Source organism: Mirounga leonina, unplaced genomic scaffold (assembly GCF_011800145.1).
Source record: "Mirounga leonina isolate KUSES-001 unplaced genomic scaffold, KU_Mleo_1.0 Mir_114, whole genome shotgun sequence".
Lineage (NCBI taxonomy): Eukaryota > Metazoa > Chordata > Mammalia > Carnivora > Phocidae > Mirounga > Mirounga leonina.
The window spans coordinates 7,899,046-7,912,012 of record NW_023270265.1 but is presented as its reverse complement, the minus strand read 5'-3'; positions in this window follow the sequence as shown (position 1 = coordinate 7,912,012).

Here is a 12,967-nt window from a genome sequence, read left to right as displayed (position 1 = left end):
CAAAAAGTAAGCAAACATGAAAATATATTCCCAAAGTACAATTTAAATAAAAATATAGGTTAGGGGCACCTGGGTGGCTTAGTCGGTTGAGTGTCCGACTCTTGGTTTCAGCTCAGGTCATGATCTCGGGGTCGTGAGATCAAGCCCCATGTCGGGCTCTGAGATCAGTGCAGAGTCGGCTTCAATTTCCCCCTCCTGCTCACACTCTCTCTCTCTCAAATAAAAAAATAAATAAAATTTTTTAAAATAAATAAATAAAAATATAGGTTCGCAAACAAGGAGAATAACGACAAATATTCCACCAGCACATAGAATGTGCCAGTTACACTGCATCCTTCACACTTTTCATTCACTGAATCTTCACAGCAACCCCATGAAGTAAGCATTTTGTTTTCCTCATGGCACATATGACAAAACTGGGCATATGAGAATCAAGTAACTTGGCAAAGCCATACAATTAGTGAATGCTAGTCCTAGTGCTTAAACTCTAGTAGTTTGATTCTAGAGTCAGCTGGGACCATTGTTTCTTGTTTTTACAGTAGACTTTAAAAAGATTTTTTATTATATTATAATATACATACAGAAGGAGCATGTAACATAAGTGTTCATCTTTAGTGAATTTTCACAGTGAGCTCAACCTGTCTAACCAGCACCCTGCAAACCCTTTCACACCTAAGGGTAGCTAGCCACTAGCCTGACTTCTAACATCATAAATTCCTTTTGCCTATTTTTGTATTTTCTATAAATGGAATCATTTAGTCTATACATTTTTATGTATGTTGTCTTTCACTCAGTTTTATCTTTGTGAGATGTATCCATGTTTTTGTGGGTAGTGTGGATCACTCATTTGCATTGCTGTATAGTATTCCACTGTGACCCTAGCAAACTACATATCTACTCTACTGTTGGTGAGTATTTGGCTGGCTTTCAGTTTACAGCTCTTACAAACAGTGCTGCTGTGGAACATTCTAGTACAGATAGTTCTTGTAGAATGCTTGTTTTGAAAACAAAAATTTGTTTTAACATGATTAAACAATTTAAATAAGTTTTGTTTATAATGCATAATGTAAATTTCATGTCTGCTTATGTGTAATTTTGTCGTTGAGAAAATGCAAAATTGCACCCAGCTAAACTGAGATATATATGTAGCTATACATAAAACACACACCTGTGCACACTCAAACACCTACCAGTGTCCTTAGGTCACCATGTGTATTACTCTACAAGGTTGTATTTTGCAGTTATTTTTCATTTGTGAACCTTCTATATTAAAACCACACACACAATGAACATCTCAAACACGTCTAGGCATTCTGGCTCATAAGTGCCAAGTGGAAAGATTTAATACTGTGGAGAAGCTCGAAATAATAAGGCATTATGAGTAACAGTCATAAAGGAATCCATATTTGGACCATCAGAGCCAGCATCGTGAAAATAAAGTAGTCTTTTATCATTCAGAAAGACTAAAACAACTTCAAATACTATGAAGTCAATATGAACAAGGCCTAAAGAAATAAAAGAGGTGGAAATATTGTTGAGCATGTGGATTGAAAATCAAACAGTGAAAAAAATCAGAAACAACCTTTCTCCCAATCAAAGGGAAGAACCATCTACACACAAAGACTTTAAAACAGAACCTGCCAAATCCTCCTGATGTGGTTCCTTCTAGTGCTAGGAGCACCTGCCTTGGTAGTTTCAAACGTGATGCAATTTCCAAAGCCTTCAATTTTCAAGCAAAGCCAAGAGGGCAAATGAGAAAGCCACCGATATTTCCAGCAGTGATACAGAATGACGAAGAAGGCTATATATGGAACTTTTTTTTATTTTGGATATTTTGGATATCACAGGTATCTATTATCAAGGGACCTACTCCTCAAAGACAGAAAACCGTGACCCAGGATTAACAGCTGTGAACGATTTTTATAACTTTTTTTATAACTTTGTATAACAGACATTTATAACTTTCTTATAGTGTGGATTGAATGATAGGATGTCTACATCCTAAAGCCTGAAAACCTGTGAATGTAACCTTGTTTGGAAAAAAATCTTTGCAGATGGAATTGAGTTACGGATCTAGATGAGAGCATTCTGGATCATGTGCATGGGCCCTGAATCCAATGATAGGTGTCTTTATAAGAGACAATAGAGAAGACACAGAAAGAAGAGAAGGCCATATGAACATATATGCAGAGACTGGGGTGAGGTGACCACAAACCAGGGAATACCCAGAGCCCAGAGCTGGAAGAGACCAGGAAGGACTCCCCGCTACAGTTTTTGGAGGGGGCACGGCCCTGGAGACACGTCCGTTTTGGACTTCGTGCCACGACAACTAGAAGACAATACATTTCTGGTATTTTAAGCCACCAAATGTGTGCTAATTTCTTATGACAGTCTAGGAAAGTAATACACCCCCCTCCACCATTTTGCAATCATTCCCAAGCAGCAACCCTTGATGTTCACTTCCGAAAGGAAACTTCAGGTATTTTTCAAGGTAAAACGCCATATTTGTTACAGTATTTATGTTTTTCCTTTTTACCATGTATAAAATCGCACCACCATTTTCATCGGGTTCTTATCCTTTTTATGGATCACTGATGAAGTTTTTGAGTATTATGGCCCAAACTCCATTTTTTTCCATAATCCTCATGATTTTTATTGTGAGATTTTGCATAGCATGGTGATTTTTTAAAACTCATATGGACATTATAGAACTGACCGTACATGTTTTAGACGAATATATGTACACATTTCTGCTGGCTATATACCTGGGAGTAGAATGTCTAGGCCAGAGATATACATATCTTCAGCTGTAGTTGATAATTGTAATTTTCCAAAATAAGTATGCTCCCATTAGTAATGAACAAAGTTCTAGTTCTTCCACATGATGGCCAACACTTAGCATTTTGGGTGGTTTCCATTTTAGCCATTAAGATGAGTATGTAGTCTGTCTGATATTATGGTTTTAACTTACATTTCCTTGATGACTAATGAAGTTGAACTTTTTTCTCATTTTCTTATGAGCCATTTGGATCTTCTCTTCAGTGAAGTGTGTGTTCAGATCTTTTGCCCATTTTTCTATTAAGTTATCTGTTCGTTTCTTCCTGGAGTCAGAAGTTCTTTATGTAGGCATGAATATCTTCTCCCATTCTGTTGGATGCCTTTTCATTCACTTACTGATGTGCTCCGATGAACGGAGCTCTTTTAAGTATAGTCCAATTCATTTATTTTTACAACTAGTGCTTTTTGTGTCCCATTTAAGAACTCTTTGATAATTTTATGGTCACGATACAGGTTGTCTTGCATTTATTTCTAATAATCTTTATTATTTTACCCTCTACATTTAGTTGTGCAAATGATCTGTAATGGATCTGTGTATATGTGAGGTAGGGATTAAAATACACTTTTACCAGTATGGATAGCAACTGACTCAGTAATATTTATTGAGAAGATCATCATTTCTTCCATTTCATTGTAAGGTAGGTCTGCTTCTGGATTCTTCATTCTATTGCATGGTCAGTTAGTGTGCCAATACCACACTTTCCGTAATTTCTATAGCTTTACAATACGTGTGGATACCTACACACAAGACCTCCAGCTTTGTTGTTCTTCAAGACTGTTTTGGTTATTAGCTCTATACAGTACTCTATGAATTTTAAAATCACCTGTCACTTTCTGGGGGAAAAGAACTAATGATATTTTTATTTAGATAGCATTTAATCTATACATTAATTTGAGAAAAACTGATGTCTTTATAATATTGCATCTACTGATCCATTAAATATGCTCTTCCATTTATTTAGCTCTTTGACATCCCTCAATAATGTAGAGGTTTCACTGGAAGAGAATTTCATATATCTTATTAGGTTTAATCCTAGATTTTTTATGTTTTGATATTACTGTAAATGAAATTTTTATTTCATCTTTGTCCTTTACTACTATATAATTAATACAATTGATTTTTATTATTTTTTTTAAGATTATTTATTTATTTATTTGACAGAGAGAGACACAGCGAGAGAGGGAACACAAGTATAGGGTGTGGGAGAGGGAGAAGCAGGCTTCCCACTGAGCAGGGAGCCCGACGTGGGGCTCAATCCCAGGACTCTGGGATCATGACCTGAGCCAAATGCAGACGCTTAACGACTGAGCCACCCAGACACCCCTACAACTGATTTTTAATACCTATCTTGAATCAAATTACTAAATTCATAAATTATTTTTAATATTTCACCTTTTATTACTAATAGCTTGTTTTCTGAATTTTTCTTTTAGGTACACAATCATGACATGTGCAACTAATTTTTTTTTCCTTTTTGGTTAGTATGCTTTCATTTCTGTTCTGTTTCTTGCCTTACTGCACTGAATGGGACATCCACAGAGATAGCAGGCATCTGTGGTAGAATAATGACCCCAGAGATGTCCATGCCTTAGTCCTCAGAACATGCCAATATGTCTCCTTCCATAGCAAAAGAAACTTTGTAGATATGATTAAGGATGCATACCTTGACATATGGAGATCATCCTATCTTATCTAGGGAGTTACAATCTAATCATATGTGCTCTTGAAAGCAGAGAACCTTTCCCGGCTATGCTGAGCCAGAGCTGTGATGATGTTGCTAGAAAAAGGAGATTTATAGCCAAGAACCCTGGGTGACATCTAGATGTTTTAAAAAGGCAAGAAAATAGATTGTCCCCCTCTAAAAGGAACACAGCCCTACCCTGCCATCCTCTTTGGATATACTTTCCTTTTGAGAAAGAGCTTTGGCTTGCTACTGGGCCTCAGTAGAGACTGAATACTTAACCATAAGCCACCAAGTTACCACACGACCTGAGCTGCCCATCATGGACAGGGTGTTAACTGACCTACCAAGCCACAAAGTTGGGCATGAACAGTAGCACTCTACTATCGAATGGTAGAGATATACATGAGATTGGGTTTTAGCAAGCCCTGAAGGCACAAGCAAGTTTCAAGAGGAAATAGCCCAAATGCTAATGGACACTACTTCTATTACATGACCTTATCTCTCCCAGCTATGGCCTTTGTGAGGAGTTCAACTGATGGAGGAAGAGAAACTCAGGCCTGATTTATGGTTCTTCATGATATGCAGGCATACCCAAAGGTGGACAGCTAGATTTCTACAGTCCCTTTCTGAGACATCCCTGAAAAAGGCAGTGATGAAAGTAAATCCTAGCAGAAATGTGAGTCTATACCAACTCATGAGTAGTGGCCAATGATTTACTTGGATGATGAGGCACTTGGAAGGAACATGGTTGGAAAATGGATGACATTGAGGTCTGTGGAAGAGGAACATGGATAGACATCTCTGAATGGGGAAATAATATAAAGATAATTGTGCCTCCTGTGAATGTTTACAAAAGAATGACCGAGCATAGGGGGATTTTAATAATCAAATGTATAGGATGACCCATTTTAAGGATACTAGTAGACCTCTTTCCATGACTATTCCTATCATTGCCTAGTGGGCTTGGAAACAAAGTTGCCATGATGGCAGGAATAGCAGTTGTGCATGGCCTCAACAAGATGGGCTTCCACTGACAAAGACCAACCTGATTACAATCACTGCTGAATGCCCAGGCTACCAACAGCAAAGACCAATAGTACAAGATATGACATCACTCCCCAGTATGATGTGCCAGCTACCTGGTGGGACAACAATTATATTGGACTTCTTCCATCATGGAAGGGGCAGAACTTTGCCATTACTGGAAAAGACACTTAGTCTGGATATGGATTTTCCTTCCCTGATGCAATTCTTCTGCCCAAACTACCTTCCACAGACTTACAGAATGCCTTGTCTACTGTCCCAGTATCAGACAGTATTGGTTTTGACCAAAGAACTCACTTCACAGCAAAAGAAATACAGCAGTGGGCCCACGATCATGGACTTCACTCATCTTACAATGTTCCCCCACCATTCCAAAGCTGCCAACTTGATAGAAAGATGAAATGGCCCTTTGAAGACCCAATTATAGCACCAGCTATGTGTTGATACCTTGCAGGGATGGAGCAATGCCCTCAAGGAGGCTGTACATGTTCCAAATCAGCATCTAATATATGGTGCTTTCCTCCCATAACCAAGATTCATGGATCCAGGAATCAAGGGGTGGAAATGGCAATGCTACCACTCAGTATCACTTTTAGTGAGTAGTCTTACTACACAGCTCAACATAGAGTCAATTTTGGTAAATGTTCCATGTGTACTTGAAAACAATATGCATTATCTCATTGGTGGGTGCAACTTTTCTACATATGTTTATTAGTTCAAATACACTCATGTATCCTTTCCTTGGTATTCCTCTTGCTTGGAGTTCTTGGTATTGTTGAATCTGTAGCAAGATTTTCTTTCAGTTTTAGGAAATGCCCAGTCATTATTCTTCAATTAGTCCTTCTGTCCTATTCTTTCTTTCCTTCACCTTTGGGATTCCAATTACATGTATACTAGGCTTTCTCACCACATCTCATATGTTTCTTACACTTTTTTTTTTTTTTAAAGATTTTATTTATTTATTTTTTAGAGAGCGAGCAAGAGAGAAACAGCATGAGAGGGAAGAGGGTCAGAGGGAGAAGCAGGCTCCCCGCCGAGCCGGGAGCCCGATGTGGGACTCGATCCCAGGACCCTGGGATCATGACCTGAGCCGAAGGCAGACGCTTAACCATCTGAGCCACCCAGGTGCCCTGTATCTTACACTTTTATTTTCTATCCTTTTTGCTCTCTGTGCTTCAACCAAGATATCATCCACTGACCAGTTTCCTGATTCTCTATTTTGCCATGTACAAAATACTATTAAACTCATCTATTGAATTTTTTGTTATTTCATTTTTTGATAATTAATTTTTCACTTCTTCAATGACATTCTCCACTTTATTATCTATTTTCTTGAAACTATTGGTCACAGCTATTTTAAAGTCCATTTGTGATAATTCCACTATCTAGACCATCTGTGGGTCTTTCTATTGTTTCCCACCCTCCTCCCTTGGTCTTAATTATTGGAATGCTTGATAATTTTTTACTGGTTATTGGACATTTTATATGATCAACTATAGAGACTCCAGAAGGTATTATCTTCCTCTAGCTTCACTCTACCTCTGATAGAATGTGGGCAGGTCACCTTCATCCAATCAGGGATTGAGTTGACTTCACATGAGTTACAGTTTTTACAAAGTTTCATTTTCCTGTTTCACCTCTACCCCTAGGCTGTAGCTCTCTGAGAGGTTTTAAAAAGCCCCTCCTTTCAGTGGACTCTGAAGCATATTTTTTATCTTCTTGCCACCTAGAAATGGTAGGGCACTCCACTTCAATTTTCATGAGCTTTCTGCTTACCACCTTACATTCCTGCCCTGTGTACTTCAAGAATTTAAACACCTCAAGCACAGAGCTGATCACATGTTGGCCTTACTTTTCTACAACTCCATTTTCACCAGGATCTTGCCCCCACCCCTCATCCCCACCCATGACCTGGCTGTCTTGGTATCACTAACCTTCCATTTTCATCACTTTCCCCCTGTGAGACTGCTGGAGCTTCTGCTGACTTCTCTCCCTCCTAGCTGCAAGCTTCTTCCTGCTCTGTACGTGAATTCTCTACCACTTGCTCAGACCAGGAATAAGCAAATGTTCGGAGGGAAAAAGCAACTACAAATGTCATCTTCCTCCTCCAAAGTTTCCTCCTCTCTGAGATCTTCTCCCCTAAGTCCTGGCTGCTTTGGTGGTCTCTGATGCCTTTAAGCATGTGCTGTTTCTATTTTATCCAGATTTCTAATTGTGCTCAGTAGGGGTATTTGCCTTCTGCAAGCTATTCCATCATAGCTCCAGAGTCTTATTTTAAAGTAACTTTTAAGATCCTCTATGTGGATGGATCATCATATGAAGACCTGTCTGCCAATTACCATTTTTACTTGCAAATATGTCTAATATTTACTTTCATACCGGCTCAAACAGATCTCCCTTTTTTGTTTGACAACTACGTAAGATAACTTTTTATAGATAGACTATAATTTGTTTACTTAATATCTTATCAATGCACTTTTTAAAACATTTGACTATTAAAATTTTCAACATGGAAAATGGAAATAGCATGATAGAAATAGTACTGACAAAGATGCTTTACTTGATCTAACTTTAGTCAGGCTCCTGAACTAGTAAAATCTAGTTATATCTGATCATCCTTGACATCTGATTAGCTTCCTTATCCTGTGCCATCCCCCAGGTGATGTTTGATCATCCTAGCCTGTCTTCAGCAAGAATCCTGTTAGGTTGGTTGAGCCAGAGCACCCCTTACCCTTGATGTTTCCTGTTAGTAATTTTCCACCCACAGACCCCAACCCTGTCCCGTGGCTATAAATTCTTGTCCATGCTGTATTCAGAATTGGCGTTGAGCCCAGTCTCCCCACCCCCCACCACTGTAAAATCCCACTGTAGCTGTCCCTATGTCTATTGTGATGGTCCTGAATAAAGTCTGCCTTGCCATCTCTAACAGTGCCACTGAATATTTTTCTTAATAACACCTACATATTCATCACCTAGATTTAAGAATATTAACATTTCATCATGTTTCTGTTCTTCCTAAGCCCTTCAGTGGGCATCTCTTAAGACTGATCTCTTTCCTTCATTATCCAATATGCTGGACAGAATGTTGTGTCTATTGATTTCCTAATACAAATAATGTTTTAAACAATATCTGTGTATATTTTGGCTAGCCTAAGCCTGTACATCCACATGACATATTCTAAGCAATGGGGTTGCTGGTTCAAAGTGTAGGTACATTTAAAATTTGGTAACGACTGGCAGATTGTTCTCCGCTAAAGTTGTACCAATTTGCACTCCCAACAAACAGTGTATGGGAGCTCCTTTGAAGGAGAGAGCTTTTGATGTTTCTCTTTGGGTGTCTCATCTGGTGATCTTGGCATCCTGTGATATACAGAGTGCGTCAATTAGCACTTGAAAGTCATCTGTAAGAAGGCACTCAGGGGTTCTTAAGCCCAGGGATGCTTTTCAGAACCGCAAGTGTTCTCTAAAAGAAGGCAACTGCCAAGAAGACGTAAATTCTAAAATTTCAATTCTGATTAACTATACCTAAACCATAAAAGGATCTAGTAAATTTTCCTAGATAAAAGAAAATTCGGGGCGCCTGGGTGGCTCAGTCGTTAAGCGCCTGCCTTCGGCTCAGGTCATGGTCCCAGGGTCCTGGGATGGAGCCCCACATCGGGCTCCCTGCTCCGCGGGAAGCCTGCTTCTCCCTCTCCCACTCCCCCTGCTTGTGTTCCCTCTCTCGCTGTATCTCTCTCTGCCAAATAAATAAAATCTTAAGAAAAAAAAAAAAGAAAATTCGATTTCACAGAAGCACCCTCAAAAGGAAAGAGGAGCCAAACTTTGGTGAGTTTCTTAAGGAGCTCATTTTAGTGCATTTTCAAATCCCCTTTTTGTTCTCCTTATCATAAAGAACCAAATTTAAAAGAAAAAAATATGATAACCATAAAAATACTTATTTTAGATGAAAGCAATGACTACTAAAGCTTATTCCACTTAATCCAAAAAAATTAATTGATCTTCTCTTAGGTTAAACAAATTGTTATAGACACTGCTGAGCATAGAAACAAAAGTGAAACATAACCGTTCGATGAGGTAGTTAAAGTCATCTAAGTTTTGCAGAAGGATGACGGGGAATTGGTAGAGCAGGCATACCTTCCAAATATGACTAGCTATGCAATGAATAATTAATTGCTGCAGGATCTTAGCTTAATTTTCTAATTTATGAAATATTTTCAACCATCATTGAACATGATGCTCACATACAAGTTTATAATAACATCAGCAACTAACATTTGTAAAGAGTTGGCAAAACTGCCAAAAGGTTTGCATATTCGTTTTTAATTTGATCCTTAGGTTTTACAGATAAGCAAATAAAGGTTCAGAAAAAAAATTTTTAAATAGACTAATTTCACAGGGCTAGGAATTTTCAAAGCTGAAATTTGTCCCAGAATATGTCATTTTTAAATTTAAATATTAATGAAACTTTAGAAAAGATACAGAAAATCATAAAGACTTAAATAGCTAATTTTCTATTTAAGAGATGGTGAATATTAATATTTTCCCATATATTTATGCAAATATCTATAATTATTTGCCTTTTGTCAAAACAATATTTATTTTATTTTTTAAAATTTGTAGAAAGAAGAGCAGAGAATAAAACTTCCAAAAATGCCACCCAGAAATAATCAGTGTTTACATGTTGGCATACAGCTGTCCAGAGCTGTATGTGTATTGTATACATGAATAGCAAGGAGAATAAATATTTACTGTTGTAGTCTGCTATTTGCACTTAGGAATATAGTGAAAGTGGTTTTCCATATCAATAAATAATTCCTGTTCATATTTATGATGACAGTGTTTTTATCATTATAAAAATAACAAAGGACTTGAAATTCAAGCAGTTTAAAGAATCTTTTGCCTCCCATCTCTATCAATAACTTCCATCAACAATTATATATTCTCATATATAACATATTTCCTTGCTTTCTCATATAAATGCAAACTTAAGACATGCACTGTTCTGCACTTTCCTTCGTCCACTTAATAATGTATTATTGAAACCTTTCATCTCACTACACACATAGAATATGACATTGGATAGAAAGATCACAATTCATTTAACTGGTGTTCTACTGATAAAAATTAATGTTTCAGTGGTTGTTTTCAGTACTAAAGTAATGTTGCCATAAATACAACTAGTAGTAGCTGTAGTAGTAATAGTATTAATGTTGTGAGCACTATTATTATTACTATGTATCAGGTGCTGTTCTAAGTAATTTACATATAATAACTCATTTAGTCACACACCAACTTTATGAGGTAGTTACTATTGTTATGATCTTTTACAAATTAGGAAAATGTGCACATAGAAGTTAAATGAATTTCCCAAGTAACATAGATGGTAAATATGTATGTTTCCACATATGTGTTAGTAGATATAGAGGATAATTTCCAAGATGTCTGAGTTAAAGAAATTCATCTTAAGTTTTGACTGAAATGGCAAACCGCCCTTTAAATGAGCCTATCTCAGTGATACAGTCCCTTCAACAGTATATGAAATTTCCAGAATCCTTCCACTCACCAGTAGTGGGCATTGTGAAACTTTGTTAAGCTGTGCCAACTTAATAGATATTAATTGTTGTGAATCATAAATTTAGGCAACTTTTCATATAACTATTAGATATTTGTAATCCTTTTCCTGTGAACTGTCTGTACTACCAATTTCAACCTAAAGATTGAAAAAGATTTTCAATCTTCAACCTAAAGATTGAAAAAGATTGCATACCTTATAAATAATGGTATGTCCAATATTATCATACTTGTTTTTCACTAAACTCTTAGGAAATAAAGAGGCATTTTTAAAATATCATCATTTTTTCAGATAAGGAATGAAAACTTAGAAGAAATGAAAATCAAATCCAGGTTTTCCTAATTTTCATTCAAAGTCATCTATAATGTATTATGAAATATATAAAAAAGATTGTCAAAGAGCTAATTAACTCCAGCCAAACCTACCTAGAAGATGATGAAGAGAGAGCATGTCTTCCTTCGTTTTAAAGAGGAATCTGTCTTAACCATAAATGAATTTTCCAAGCAAATTACACTTCTAGATGCTTTACCTAAAGACCTCTGATAAAATGTATCCATTGAATTTGCCTTATTGTATTAAAAATTGGTATTAGAATTAACTTCTTAGTTTTGGGGAGTGATAACAAGTTAAAACAATTTAAATGCCCATATCTGAATTTTTGCATTATTCCACCTTGCACAAAATCAGGTAAAGGGATATTGATTTGGGGGGAAAATACTATACAAAGTGAAAGGTTTCATCACCATAACACAGGGATAATTGGGTTCATATTCATTCTCCACTAGAAGCTTCTACTAGCAGTCTTCATCCAATCTATTAGAAATCTGGTGAACAACTACAGAGCAAAACCCAGAATACATTGTTCCTGATTGTGAGCCTTGAATAATAAATGGATAAACAATGCTGACACCTATTCCCATGGGCTGGTGTAGCAAAGAGATTAAGCCCACAGCTCTAGAGACTGGCATCTTTTGTGTCCTAACTTTATAATGAACTATTTTCATATTCTTGAATTAAAGTTCAAGTTATGTAAGTGAACAAAACCTCAGTTTTATATTTTATAGATTTTCTATGATTATTTGAAGTACTATATATCATGCAGCTAACAAAGCACCTGGCATATAATAAGAGTAATAAACTTGTTAGCAGTTCTTAAGAATAGAATTACTGACTATCAAAGTGGGAGAGCCTTTAACAACCATATGATCTGCTGCTGCATTTTATAGGTGAGCAAACTATTAGCAGAAGATGGAAGCAGTTTGCCTGAGGTCAAAAGATAGGTTCCCTATAGAACAATAGGTCTCAAACTTTGCAGTGCCACAGAATAACCAGGAGAACTGATATAACCATTGATTGCTGGGCCTCATTACCACAGTTTCTTAGATCTAACTCAGGTCCAGGGATGTTTGCACTTCTGTCAAGTTCCCAGATGATGCCAATGCTGTCGATTCATGTATTACCCTCGAACCCCTGCAGTACAGTGATCTTTGCACTCTACTCTACTATACGACTCCGTATCCCTATTGGCATTCAGGGCGGATTGGTGTCTGTCACCAGTCAGCCTAAGGTGTATGTTTCATGAACCATAGTTGAAAAAGCACATTTACTACATAAGCTGGTTTTATTTCATACTAACACATTGCAATCATCAGTTTAGATATAAATAATTAAGTCTAGATGGCTTCCCTAAGGTCTTACAGATGGAAGGGGCCAAAGTGTGACTTCAAGACGAGCCCATCTAACACCATAGCCCATGCTCTTACCCCCGATATATATCTGGCAGTCTTTCCAATATTCCATATGAATATTGTAGGAAATATTCCTACAA